This window comes from Girardinichthys multiradiatus, chromosome 11, assembly GCF_021462225.1.
Source record: "Girardinichthys multiradiatus isolate DD_20200921_A chromosome 11, DD_fGirMul_XY1, whole genome shotgun sequence".
Lineage (NCBI taxonomy): Eukaryota > Metazoa > Chordata > Actinopteri > Cyprinodontiformes > Goodeidae > Girardinichthys > Girardinichthys multiradiatus.
Window position 1 is genome coordinate 42,117,476 of NC_061804.1, and position 13,720 is coordinate 42,131,195.

General features: G+C 41.7%; 1 protein-coding gene across 4 annotated transcripts in view; it reads left to right on the forward strand.

Annotated features, from left to right (window-relative positions):
- The window catches only part of LOC124876431 (protein turtle homolog B-like), a 211,011-nt gene that overhangs the window by 89,535 nt on the left and 107,756 nt on the right, over window positions 1–13,720 (forward strand). The window lies entirely within an intron of this gene.

Sequence of the window (13,720 nt, forward strand, 5' to 3'; positions counted from 1 at the left end):
TGAAAAACAATGAATTTGTACTTTCCATAAGCGTCAGTTAGCACTTGTGGACAAAAACTGCACCAAACTGTAAGTACTATGTCAGAGACTGTATGAAGACCATCTGCAGTAGAGCTAAGCCTGTTTTAATGAGGTCTCTACCCATTAGATTTATGGAATACAAAATCTGACAACAGAAAATTATACCTGAAGGAGAAACCCATCAGGTTTTACGCATTCGCTGGGTTTTAAAAATGCTCCTTCATGTGATCTGTCTTGAGAATAACATAGAAACACATGGTTACTGCTGAGTTTTGGAGATGTTGTAACTTCCTCTGCTTTTTAATAACTTTTAATAACTATAATAATTGACCCTGAATATTCCAAGACGAAAGAGAACTTGTTTCTCTAAAAGAATTAACCGGAAAGTACCAAATGAGCTAAGTTATCACCATTTTAAAGATACTTTTCTAACCCTAAAATAATATTTTAACCCGCTATATCTGTCAACGTCAAGCAAGCGTCACATGAGCAGCGGTTAATAAGCGTTCTTCGTTGCAGAAAATAGGAAAAGATTTATGCAAATGTGTGTGTGTTTGTACGTTACCCCCATCAGTTTCTAAATCGCTCCAGAGTCAGACTGTCAGGCACACAGTTCTCTATCAGTCCAAAAAAAAAAAACAACCAGCCAGGCCCTTCCCCGGTCTGTTGGTGAGACATTCAATCATTCTTTGTCATTATGAGGTGTAGAAAATTGCTAAAAACCACCCGCAAAACCCTGTGTTCTGCTTTATCCCATTGTTACCAATGAAAACCTCCCTGCAATTCCTTTTGCAGGGTAACCGGGCACTCAGCTGATGTCCTCCCTCTCGCAACTCTGGAACCTAATTAATTAGTTAGGAGATGATGGTTAATGTGTAATAAAAATAATAATATACATTATATCATACAGAGCAACTTCTCACCCAGATATATTTGAAGACAAATAGTTCGGATCCAATCGGCCAGAAGCCGCAGGCGGGCACCAGAACTCCCCTCCGTAATATGGAAGTGGACTGAGAACAACTCTCAGGCTGGCCAGGCGTCCGTGTCCCATCCTGCGGTCTCCTCTGGCACGTTAGATCCTGTTCGTGATGCTAAAATTGTTGTGGAATTTTCTTATCAAAGTGGGTAGAAGTTGACTCAGAACAAGAGAAAATCCGGACGTTGTCTTTATAAGTTTTATTCAAAGGCATTCAGCGTTTGAAGACCCTGACACTGAGGTTAGTCAGTGAAACAGAGCCCCGAACAACATTTACACACAGTATTTATACCAGAACATGACAGTGTTATCTCAACTTCAAAGAGTCTGTGTTTTACGACCCCAGACTATTCTCGGGTTCATAGGTGACTAGGTTACCTAGGAACAACCATCTACTCTCCCTGAGGCATCACCCTAACAAATGCCCTTAACCATTAAACTTCTGATAATGGCTTTTACAGCTTCCTCCTCTAACACAGATGTTCACTGGAGTGAGGTAAACCAAAGGTCATACACTTTGGAACACTTAATAAAAGAATTTCCATTACAGCGTTCTCCTTGGTCGTCTCCCATTAAGTCCACTTTGCCTCAAACAACGTCGGATGGTGCGATCTGACACTGATGTTCCTTGAGCTTGAAGTTCAAGTTTAATCTCTTCAGAAGTTTTTCTGGGCTCTTTTGTTCCCGTTCGTATTATCCGTCTCTTTGTTTTGTCATCAATTTTCCTCCTGCGGCCACGTCCAGGGAGGTTGGCTACAGTCCCGTGGATCTTAAATTTCTGAATAATATGTGCAACTGTAATCACAGGAACATGAAGCTGCTTGGAGATGGTCTTATAACCTTTACCTTTAACATGCTTGTCTATCATTTTCTTTCTAATCTCCTGAGACAACTCTTTCCTTCGCTTCCTCTGGTCCATGTTGAGTGTGGTACCATGTCACCAAACAGCACAGTGACTACCTGTAGCCCTATATATAGGCCCACTGACTGATTACAGGAATGTAGACACCTGTGATGCTAATTAATGGACACACCTTGATTTAACGTGTCCCTTTGGTCACATTATTTTTAGGGGTACCATCATTTTTGTCCAGGCCTGTTTCATGAGTTTATTTTTTTAAATAATTCTGTTGTGTAAGTTAAATGAAATCAAAGAGATTATGTTATTAGTTAATATACACATTTTAGCAATATCAGAGACTCATCTTGATTCCACTTTTGAAGATTCAGAACTATGTATCCAGGGTATAATATATGTAGAAGGGATGGGAATGTTCATGGTGAAGGGGTTGCTATTTATTTACAAGAACACATACCTGCCAAAATCAGAGAGGACTAAATGTCAGTGGAGGTGGAGGTCTTGTGGCTGCAAGTGCGTGCCCCACATTTAAAACATCTTCCGGTTGGGTGTGGCTGTAGGCCTCAAAGTGCAAACTTTAGGTATCTTGATTGTCTATGTGACGTATTCGATATGGTGTATGATCAATATAATGATATTTATTTCTTGGGAGATTTAAATAATGACTGGAATGTGTCACATTGTCCACTAAAATCTCAACTCTTCACGGTTACCAGTGCATGTAATCTGAAGCAAGTTGTGACCAAGCCATACAGAATGTGAATGAGACAAGATGGTTCCAAAGCATCAACATGCATCAATCAGTGATGGTCATCAATCAGTGATGGTCATCAATCAGTGATGGTCATTCGTTAATCAGCTGTCACTGTGAAATTATATTGGTAAGAGTTCATCTAATATACACTGAGGTGCAGCCTTTACTTTGTTAACCTTTTACTTGATGTTGAGAGACAGCTTCACGCTGAAGGGGGAAAATACAGTAAATATCCAGAAAGCTAAAATCAGACCAGCACCACATCCCAATTGGATCTGGTGCTGGTCAGAACATGCACAGAAATTTATGGAGGCAGGTGATTAAGCCAAATTATTTATGAAATTAAAATAAAAAACGGAATAATTTTATGCTTTATAGCCTCGCTTTTCTTGGTATTCTGCTGCAATAAGTAACTCAAATAATTTAATGTTCTGCTATGCATCGCAATCAATAGAGACACACTGAATCAGCTGAGAAAAGAGTGTACATTATTTGATTGTTTTCTGACAGAGTTGAAACATTATGCTAATAATGAACCATTACTAATATCAATATAACTCACCAACTTTCATTTCAAATCACAAACCTACTTTAGGTAGTTAATATTAACATTGGGTCTATTATTATGCTAATAAATTCAAACAGAAAGCTAAGTTCCATTTTCCTATTTATTCATCATTTTGTGTTTGCTGCTCCATATCATAGAGCATTATATGTAGCCTTCGACATATATTAGCTGGTAATGTTAATTACCTAGCCAAATGATTCCTCAACTGTTGGAGTAGAAATGCTTGAATGAAAAGAGCTCCTTGAGTAAAAGTTACTTTTACCCACACAGCAAAATAGAGTTTTGGCCAGCATGCTGTAATTATAAAATACTGCATGTTTCTATTATCAACACTTTATTGTGAGAGTTACTAGACATTCAGAAAATGGTGGTGGCCATGCTTTTTCTTTTCTCCTTCAGGCTTTAAAGTGCCTGTGACATGCTTTTACTTCAAATGCAGAAACTGAAAGAAAAAATCGTAATGTTGAAGGAATTGGGCAGTAACTGACATGATATTAGGATTAAAGACGGGATTAAAAACAATGTGACATGAAATAAACATATTTCAATGTTAAATTTTGCAAATCCAAAATCGCCCGGAAATGATGCTTAGGTGGAAGTCATTCACTGTGTGAGCATCAATGATAAACTGTTCAGATAGAAGCCAAGTTGCGTTAAAAACAGCATTAATATAGTGAAACGGTGCATTGCCGGTGGTGGCAGCGGTACTACGACATCAGCCGTTAGTCTGCACTACTTTCCTGAAGCAAAGAGGATCAGAGCTGCCTGGGTCAGAGCCGGAAAACTAATGAAGGACAAATAGGCTGGTCCCACCAAGCACAGCCAGTTGTGATTGGAGGACTTTCCGGCAAACCTCTTCGAACAAGAAACCTCTGAATTTTCAAGAGAAATTATGTCAGAGGTCAGGGTATCTGACAGACGAAGGAGAATGTTGGAGCAGAGTCTATAGCCACGCTGTTCAGAGCATCTGATGGGAAAAGATCTCCAAAGAAAAGGTTGTTGCTGCTGTTGCTAAACGGTTTAAAGCTCAGTAGGTAAGAACCCTTCCTTGTTGCAAGTACATTTAGATATCAGCAGTCATTGTTAATAATCAAAATTATTATTTTTATTATTTATTATTATTATTATTGTTAATTATCCGAAATTATTATTGTTATGGTCTAATTATTATCACAATGGTCTAATTTGTCAATTTGGTTGTATACCTCCCTTTTTTTTCTCTCTTCATTAAACATGACAAACAGTCAACAGCTGGAAAAGGCTTTCAAATGAGTACAAAACGTGTAGGCAATGTGCATTGCGGTCATGCATGGATGATGACTGGAAGAAAATGCAAGCATTTTTCAGCAGGTGTCGCACCGAAATGCTACCCTCTCCGGCCCTTTTTAAAAAAAAACATCAGCCCGGAAGGCACATAATGTTTTTAGCAGACTTATAATATTAAGCGTCGTTGTTAATTTTGCGCCAAACATCTTCTGACATTATCCCATTCATTATTCCCATCCAGTCTAGCACTGCATGAGGGCTAATTGTAGCAGGGTGAGGGAGAGTCAAGGTGGGGGCTTGAGCTTATGTGATTGCCTTTGTCACATGTAACCGTACACGGTCATAAAAATTTAGCTTCGCACGGACATGTCTGGCGGTCGTCTGCTCTGAGTCCACACGGAGACAAGTAGGATGACTATGTTTTGCCCTTAAGTGTAGGATGAGAAGGGAGAGGTAAGTCGGGGGCTTGTGATAGTGTGATTGAGAATTGGTTTGAAGGGGCCAGGCATTTGTTTGAGGGGGCAATGCCCCTTCTTGCCCTTGCATAAAGCCAGCCTCGATGTGAATTCAAGTTTCATAAGGTAACACAGAGTTATGTTAGAAAAATATTGTTAGGAAGTAAAGATAAATCAGCAGGGATTGATAATTTGGATGAAAAATTGTTAAACAATTGCAGCACATGAAAATTTGGTTCCAGTTTGCAATGTGTTGAATTTGAGTTTGGAAAATGTGAATTTCTAGTAGCATGGAAAACTGCTAAAATAATATCACTGCCTAAAAATATAAATGCAGCTTTCTGAGGTCCCAGCAGTCGTCCAGTTGGAAAGAGTTGTTTAAAAACAAATACAAGATTATTTTTCAGAGAATAATTTGATTACAGATCATCAAAATGCATATAGACCGGGTTATTCTATTGAAACTGCTTTGATTCAAATGTCTGATGATTGGCAACCTGAACTGAAGTTGATTAATAAAGATGTACCAATAGAAAAAGTAAAAGAAGCCAAACAATTAGGAGTTGTACTGGATAATGAATAATCATGGAATAAACACATTGACAAACTGATAGGTGGAATGGGAAGAAGCCTGGCAGTCATAAAACGCTGCTCATCACTTCTGACAAATAATATCATCAGACAATTGATCAAATCCCTTGTCTTATCTCATTTAGATTATTGTTCATCTGTATGATCTAGGGCCTCGGGTACAGTAACTCACAAACTACATATTGTTCAACATAAGGTAGCTCAGTTTGTACACAAATGTGTTTTTCAAACAGATGTTATTATGATGCATGTCAGAATATCTTGACTGAAGGTTGATTTCTGGTTTAGTTTTAAACAGGTCTTATTCATAAAAAAGGTTGTAATGGCTAAATAGCCAAAACAGCTTAAAACTGGTTACTTTTTAGCACTGGTATACACAATTATCTTACCAGACATTCAGTTGATGGTAGATTCTTACTCCCAAAAATTAAAAGTTTAAATAAGTGGGTTATATATAGAGCAATGGCTACATGGAACACTTTACCAGTAAATATTATTGAGCAGAATCAAAATGATCAATTAAGAACAATATTAAAAAGGTATTTACAACAGAAGCAACCATTCTAAATTGTTTTCCCTATTCTATAATGTGTCATATTAAATATTCATTTTATGTGAACGTATGTCATGTGTATAAATATGTTTTTTATCTGTATGTAGTATGGCATACAACAGCATATATTCATTTTTTTAGATTTGATTTTGACCTATGACCTTTTAATTGTTCATTTTTTTGTTTATTTTGTTGTCAATTATTTATTGTGTTTTTATTTATGCTATGTGAGAGGACCACAGGAAGAGTAACTACTGGTAACTGCAGCTAATTGGGATCCAAATAAACAAACAAACTAACTACCAAATAAACAAACTTATTTATCAATGAAAATTGTTGCCTTTACATAATGTACTGTAGACCTCAAAGGTATACACACCCTAGTTAAAGTTTTTTTTTTTATATATATATATGTATATATATAAATGGTAAATGGACTGAACCTTTCCAGTCATGCAGACCGCTCAAAGCGCTTTACACTAGAGCCACATTCACCCAATTGCACTCACTAACGCTCACACATTCATACATCGACCTATGGCAGGAGGAAGATGGAATCAAACATATATACATATATATATATATATATATATATACAAGCCAACTTACTGAGGTGGTGACATCATACATCAGTTTCTGTGAGGACATGTGTGTACAGACCAAGAACGTCTGCACATACAGTAACAATAAACCTTGGTTCACTTCTTATCTGAGCCAGCTACGCAGGGATAAGGAGGAGGCTCACAGCAGTGGGGACTGGGCCCTGTATATTCGGCCCAGGAACAAACTGACCAAGGAGATCAAAGTAGCTAAGAGAAGCTGCGGTTAAGCTAAAGAAAAGCTTCTCACATGGAGACGTTTCTGCTGTCTGGAAGGGTTTGAAAATCCTGACTGCCTACAGGAGCCATTCCTGCCCAGAATGCCCAGAACTCTATTGAAGTACGTGGACCAGTAGTTTATTTCTTCAGAGAGGGACACAAACGTTTGAGAAAGCTTTAGTTGAAACACAGAGCCCAAAGCATGAAGGAGAGGATGATAAGGTCACAATCCGGAAGTCGTCGAGAAGGTGCAGAACATAAGGGAGCTTATAGTTATCAATAAGGTTCCAGCATGCTGCTGAAAGAGAGTCAGAGATTTCTGGGCTACTTCTGCAGTCAAATGTGAGTCATACTGCAAAGTATTAGGTTTCTTTCAAGAAAACACTGAAAAAACGGCAGAAGTCTGGATGAATAGGAAGAGCTTTGAAGGACCTGACAGCATCTGCTTTGGAGAGCCAGGTGCCTTGGCTTGCCAAGTGAATGAGTGCAATGGCATGATCAACAGTTGCATATTGGATGAAGAAATTTGGGAATAGAATGATGCTGATGACACTGGGGATGTGTGAAGCATGAGGACCTGGCAGGTTTATAATTAGTCTGTTCATACCAGAAGTATATGGCAATGCTGATTTGGCTGATGTGAAAATGGGGAAGGGTGGCTGACTGCGTTGCCCTATGAACCCAGAGGTTGCGGTAGACTTTTTGTTGTATTAAAAATCCAGTTTGACTACTTTCACTTTTAAGTCTAAAATTCAATTTCAGTTGAAAAAATTCTGTTTTTTGTGTCACACATCCGTCCTTGAGGATAGCCACAGATTAATCAAACACAGATTTATCCATTTACGTTTCACATCAGGTTAAACGTCCTTTACAGTATTTTGAGCTGGAGCAGTGCAGCGTACATGAGGTTGGTGGATGTCAATCCCCAAGTCAAATGAGCATCTATAAGAAGCGTCATGTAAACAAATGATGGTCAAACAGTAACACTTATGCTACCTGCAGCTATTAGCTAAACATGCCAGATTAGCATAGTGTGCTGCCTGTATTACGTCAGTCTGCCTTTCCCATGCCCTTACCTCAGCGTAACTTCTGTTGCCATTGCAGTCGTGGTAGCGTGAAGCACAGAGCTGTGAAGCCAAACAAATGGAGCCTGAAGGTTAATACCGCAGTCTGCACTGCAAAACACCACTCTCCTTTGACCCACAGGACCCACAGCTGTCCAGTAACACCTCAAATGTTTTATCTTCCACCTCAGCTCTAGACCCTTCTGCTTCTACATGTTTGCCTTCAACCAAATCAGAAGATACCGATGCTCCCTTTGCCTCCCTCCATCTGTGTATCTCAAGAAGTCAGGTGAAGATGAAAGTGGAGAGACTGAATCGGAATACGGCTTCAGGTCCAGATCATGTCAGCTCTAGAGTCCTGTAGGGCTGTGCAGAGCAGCTCTGTGGGATTCTGCAGCACCTCTTCAACCTTAGCCTGGCCCAGAAGAAGGTTCCAATGTTGTGTAAGACCTCCTGTCTTGTTCCGGTACCAAAGAAAACTTACCCATCAGTCCTCAATGACTATAGACCTGTTGCCCTGACATTTCACATCATGAAGGTCCTAGAGAGACTCCTGTTGGCCCATCTGAGTAAGCAAACAGTAAACCATCAAGACCCCCTTCAGTTTGCTTATCGCTGTGGAGTTGGAGTTGAAGATGCCATCATACACCTGCTTCAACAAACCTACTGTCATCTGGACAAAGCCAGCAGCACTGTGAGGAAGGTTTGTGTGTCTAACTAGGTAGTCAGAAGCACCTCAGACTTCCAGTGCCAGACAGACTCCTGTCATCTGCAGAAATACTCGGATGATTCTGCAGTCGTGGGGTGGATCAGAGATGGACAAGAAGCTGAGTACAAGGAGCTGGTGGACAACTTTGTTGCATGGTCTAGAACGAATCACCTCATCTTGAACGTGACTAAAACAAAGGAGATGATTGTAGATTTTAAGAGAAACAAGAATAGGTCAAACACTATTTCCATCATGGGAGAAGAAGTGGAGGTGGTGGAGGAGTATAAATACCTCATTGTTCACCTGGACAACAGACTGGAGTGGAGATGCAACTGTGAAGCCGTCTACAAGACGGGACAGACCAGACTTTACTTCCTGAGGAAGCTTAGTTCATTCAGTGTTTACAGCAAGATGCTGCATATCTTCTATAAGTCTGTTGTGGAAAGTGTGATCTCTTCTCCATCATCTGCTGGGGAAGCAGCATCAGAACCAGGGACTTAAAAAAGATCAACAAGCTGATAAAGAAGGCTGGCTCTGTTCTGGGGACTCCTCTGGAACCTCTAGAGATCATTGTGCAAAGATGGATCCTTCATAAAATGAAGAACATTATGGAGAACCCTGAGCATCCTCTTCAGGAGACTGTCCTACAACAACAGAGTGTCTTCAGTCAGAGGCTTCTTCAGATCTGCTGTAAGACAAACGACTACAGGGGATCTTTCCTGCCCACAGCCATCAGCATCTACAACGGCTCTTTGAAGAAACCTACATAATGAGCTACAACAACATTTAATTTCCCTTTAGGATTAATAAAGTATTTTTGAATTGAATTGAATTTGAAATAACTCCATGGTTTTATTTACCCTTTACATATTGCTGGTGGCTTATAATCCTATTTTGTTTAAAATGTTCATCATTAAGCCATTTAAAATTTTTATTATAATTTTTGTGTTCGTTGATATACAATTCTGACACTAGATAAAATACATTGATGACAAATACCCTTTGTTTAATTTTTTTGTAAACATTTTAACAACTTAAACACTAACATTAACTTTAGAAACAAAATTTAAATCAGTTTATTTGTAGAGCACAATAATAATAATAATCATGATGATAATAAATAAACCAAACATTAACATCAGATATCAACTGACTGAAATATATCTGTATAAATTCCGCCCATTGGGGAAACCCAGAGGGAGTTAGAAAAAAATGTGCCGGTAGTCAGCTGTTCTCTCATGCTATAGCGCACCTCAACTGCCTGGTCAGCTGACAGCCGGCCCGCCTCGCCGGCTGTTAGGGCAGTGGGAGCGGATATCACCGAACACACCGGAGCACTTGTGCAATGATATCTATATGCTCATTCATGTGTGTGTATATATATCTATATATGTAGATATATATATATACACTCACTGGCCACTTTATTAGGTACACCTGTCCAACTGCTCGTTAATGCAAATTTCTAATCAGCCAATCACATGTCAGCAACTCAATGCATTTAGGCATGTAGACATGGTCAAGACGATCTGCTGCAGTTCAAACCGAGCATCAGAATGAGGAAGAAAGGTGATTTAAGTGACTTTGAACGTGGCATGGTTGTTGGTGCCAGACTGGATGGTCTGAGTATTTCAGAAACTGTTGATCTACTGGGATTTTCAAGCACTACCATCTCTAGGGTTTACAGAGAATTGTCCAAAAAAGAGAAAATATCCAGTGAGCGGCAGTTCTGTGGGCGCAAATGCCTTGTTGATACCAGAGGTCAGAGGAGAATGGCCAGACTGGTTCGAGCTGTGATTAGACTGATCACAGGAGGAGGAAACATTTCAACCCTGATGTTGGATGGATTGTTGAGCACTTTGTTGTCTGAATCGGAGTATGAGTACGAATCTAAACTGTTGTTTGTTTTTTTCAACTGTGCCCTGTCCGGCAGAGTATCGCTCAGAATTGTTGTCACCCAGGAAGAGTGGTATGTCCCTCTTCCAATGGCTCTCTTTTTTATTAATAATTATGTCTGCGGAGTAGCGCTCAGAATTGTTGTCTGAGTGCCAAGAAATTACCCAACAGATTTACTTTCACAAGCAGAGCATCACAGCTAATGCTTTAAAGCTCTGCTTGATATTTATAAAAGAAACTTTATTATAAACTTCTTTGGGAATATTTCAATTGTTACAGACACGGAGACTGAAATGAAAAGGAAAACAGAAGCTTGAAAAAGAGAGAGACGGGGCAAAAGGGAAAAAGGGGAGAAAAGAAGGAAAGAGTGGAGGAGAGAAAGAAGGATGAAGGGAATAAAAGATTACACCCTGCTTGCTTATACACCTGCAGCTGTTTATTTTTTTTATTTTTTTTTAACAAAATAGCACACGGTATTTATGAATGTAAAATGTACTTAGTGAGAGGTGCAGCCCAATATAGAACATTTGTGTATCTGTCAACACCTGAAGCTTAACACCTGTGAGTATGAGTGTGGACGCGCTTTGTATACAAGGTTTCTCCACAAAAATTTGCAATAGTGAGTGTGAGGACCCACCGACCAGCCCCGTGGTCCCCGGGCGGACACTGAGGAGATCCGAGCCACAGACATCCAAAAGCCCCCCAACGCACAGGAACCCCAGGAGAACCACCGCCGGGACTACCGCAACCCCCCCAGAGAAGAGCAGTGGAGAGTCCCAGGGGAGCCACCCAGCAGCGACAATGCAGAAGCCCCAGGGAGCCGCAGCGACGAGTCCACAGGCCCCGCCAGCAGCCGTCCACGCCCGAGCAGATCCAGCCATGGACCCAGAGACCCAAGACCCCGGGACACACCACCCCCCAAGCAGAGGCCCGACAGAGCCCAGGGGGCCAGGCCCCGGCAAGCAGCCACCGGGAGTGAGCCAGCACACACCAAAGCACCTGGCCCCGGACACCGAGAACCACAAGTACACCAGCGGGCAGAGACTCCAACCACCGGCAGGTAGTGTGGCAGGGAGGAAATAGGCCCCCCATAAGATGGGGTGGCCTAAGCTGATCCAGGAGAGGAAGCAGTCCAAGGCCCAACCTGTCACAAAAAAAAAAAATTTAAATTAAATAAAAACAGGCACTCACAGTAACAATCACCCACTCCCACCCTCATGCATACACATAAAATCACTCGCACCCAACGTAAAGACAAACGACAATGGACGTCATACACTCACTCACACTCCCCATGCATACTCTGTACTCCCAGTTCCAGGGGCCGGTACCCCCTAGGGGCAACCAGCCCTCGGACCCCGGAGGTGGTCCCGTTCCCTCCTGAGGCAGAGACAGGCAGACAGCGCCGGCACCGCCCAGACCCGGGCGTCCCCGGCCCAGCCCCTGCCCCGAACGCAGTCCCCAACAACCCCCATCTACCTCCGGAAAGGGGGCTATGTACAAAAGAGGGGTCCACATGGCCCAAACCAGCCCGCCAACCAGAGCCGCCCCAGGACGGAGCAGTCCCGACCCCCCAATGAGCTCCGATCCCAACCCCATGAGCCTCCCACCCCCAGTGAACCCCAACATTAACTTCCCCACAGGGCCACCCCCAACAAGGACACCAATGTCGAACACATGCCCCCGAACCCAAACGCCACGAATCCCCTCCCCACGGGGGAACACCCCCACAGGTGAACTCCATAGCCGAGAGGCCGATGAAGCCACACCCAGCCAGCGCAAGCTCCACTGGGTGCTTAGAGCCCCGCTCTAAGCACCCCTGCCGCACCCCGCTCCCCCGCAACGACAAGGCAGGGCCTCGCGCAACACCACCCCCGCCCACCGGCGCAACAGGGCAGACCCCACCAAGCACCGCACCCACAACAGGACCCCTGACCCCGCAGCATGACGGGACAAACTCACCCACCTGGTACCTGGGGCCAGTGTCCCCCACCATGCCCCCACAATGCCCCCATCGGCCACAACAAAAAAAAAGAAACCACTACATCCCTGCCACTGCAACAACCGCCCAGGGAGAAACACTATCCAGCTGAAACTGTTGTTTCAACTGGGATAAACACAGGCACAGTGTGTCTGTTGAAAGATTGTGTTGGACTGTGAAGGACATGTGAACTGGATATAATTACACTGCTTGGTAATTAGAGGTGTGGTTGAGACGTGGCCCTGCTCCTGAATTTAGTTAACATATTAACTTCATTTGATGAAGGCAGCAAAAAAAGTTCATTTTAAACCTGTAAAGCTGTTTTCCTTTACAAACATGTATGCCGATTAATCATCCGTCTCTGAAACTGAAATTGTGGAAACTCTTGCTGAGCTGTTAACATTTCTAACAGTGTCCTCTTCGTCTTCTGCTCACCCTGTTAACAGTATATGCCCCAGGAATTTTTACACCGGTGAAAACAATTGGCAGGTAGGATGGGGCCTGAGTGATGCTTTGAATAGTCATGATATTGTAATTTTAGACATCACATGTGGAACAAAGCTCGATACATTGCATTTTTCTATTATATCGCCCAACTCTACACTGTGTCAAACACAATTTCATCACCTGAAATCTTCTTAATTTCCTTGCTTTTAAGACCACATAATATTTCTTTCCACTGTAAGCATACATAGCAAGATAGGAAAATGCAACAGCAGTTTCAGATTGTAAAGGAAAACCTAGATCTGTTAAACTGACAAAATAATGTACATGGCCCATGACACAGTTTTGCAACACAAACAAAGGCCATGGTTAAAAAATAAAATCCAACCTCAGAGTTTGCATGCTTTTGTTGTGTGTGACTGACATAAAATCACTGACAGTACACCATCAACACGGATCTGGATTCACATTTTCCACTCACGTAAAAATGCCTTGATGGCGACCCAAATCTAATAATTGGGATTGATAATATTAGCTGTACTATTTTTTATCCGTACCATGAGAGTGGAAACGAGTTACTGGTTCTCTTTTAATCTCCTTTAGCGCAGCAAGACAAAACAGCAAAACCTAAGTGTTTACCCCCAAAATCAACAGTAGAAATTACTTTTTAGTCTGTTTCTAAAGCACAAAATGTGCAGTTTGACTGTTCATTTAAAAAAAATGCGAAGTAACTGATGTTGTGAAAAAACACATTAAAAAAAT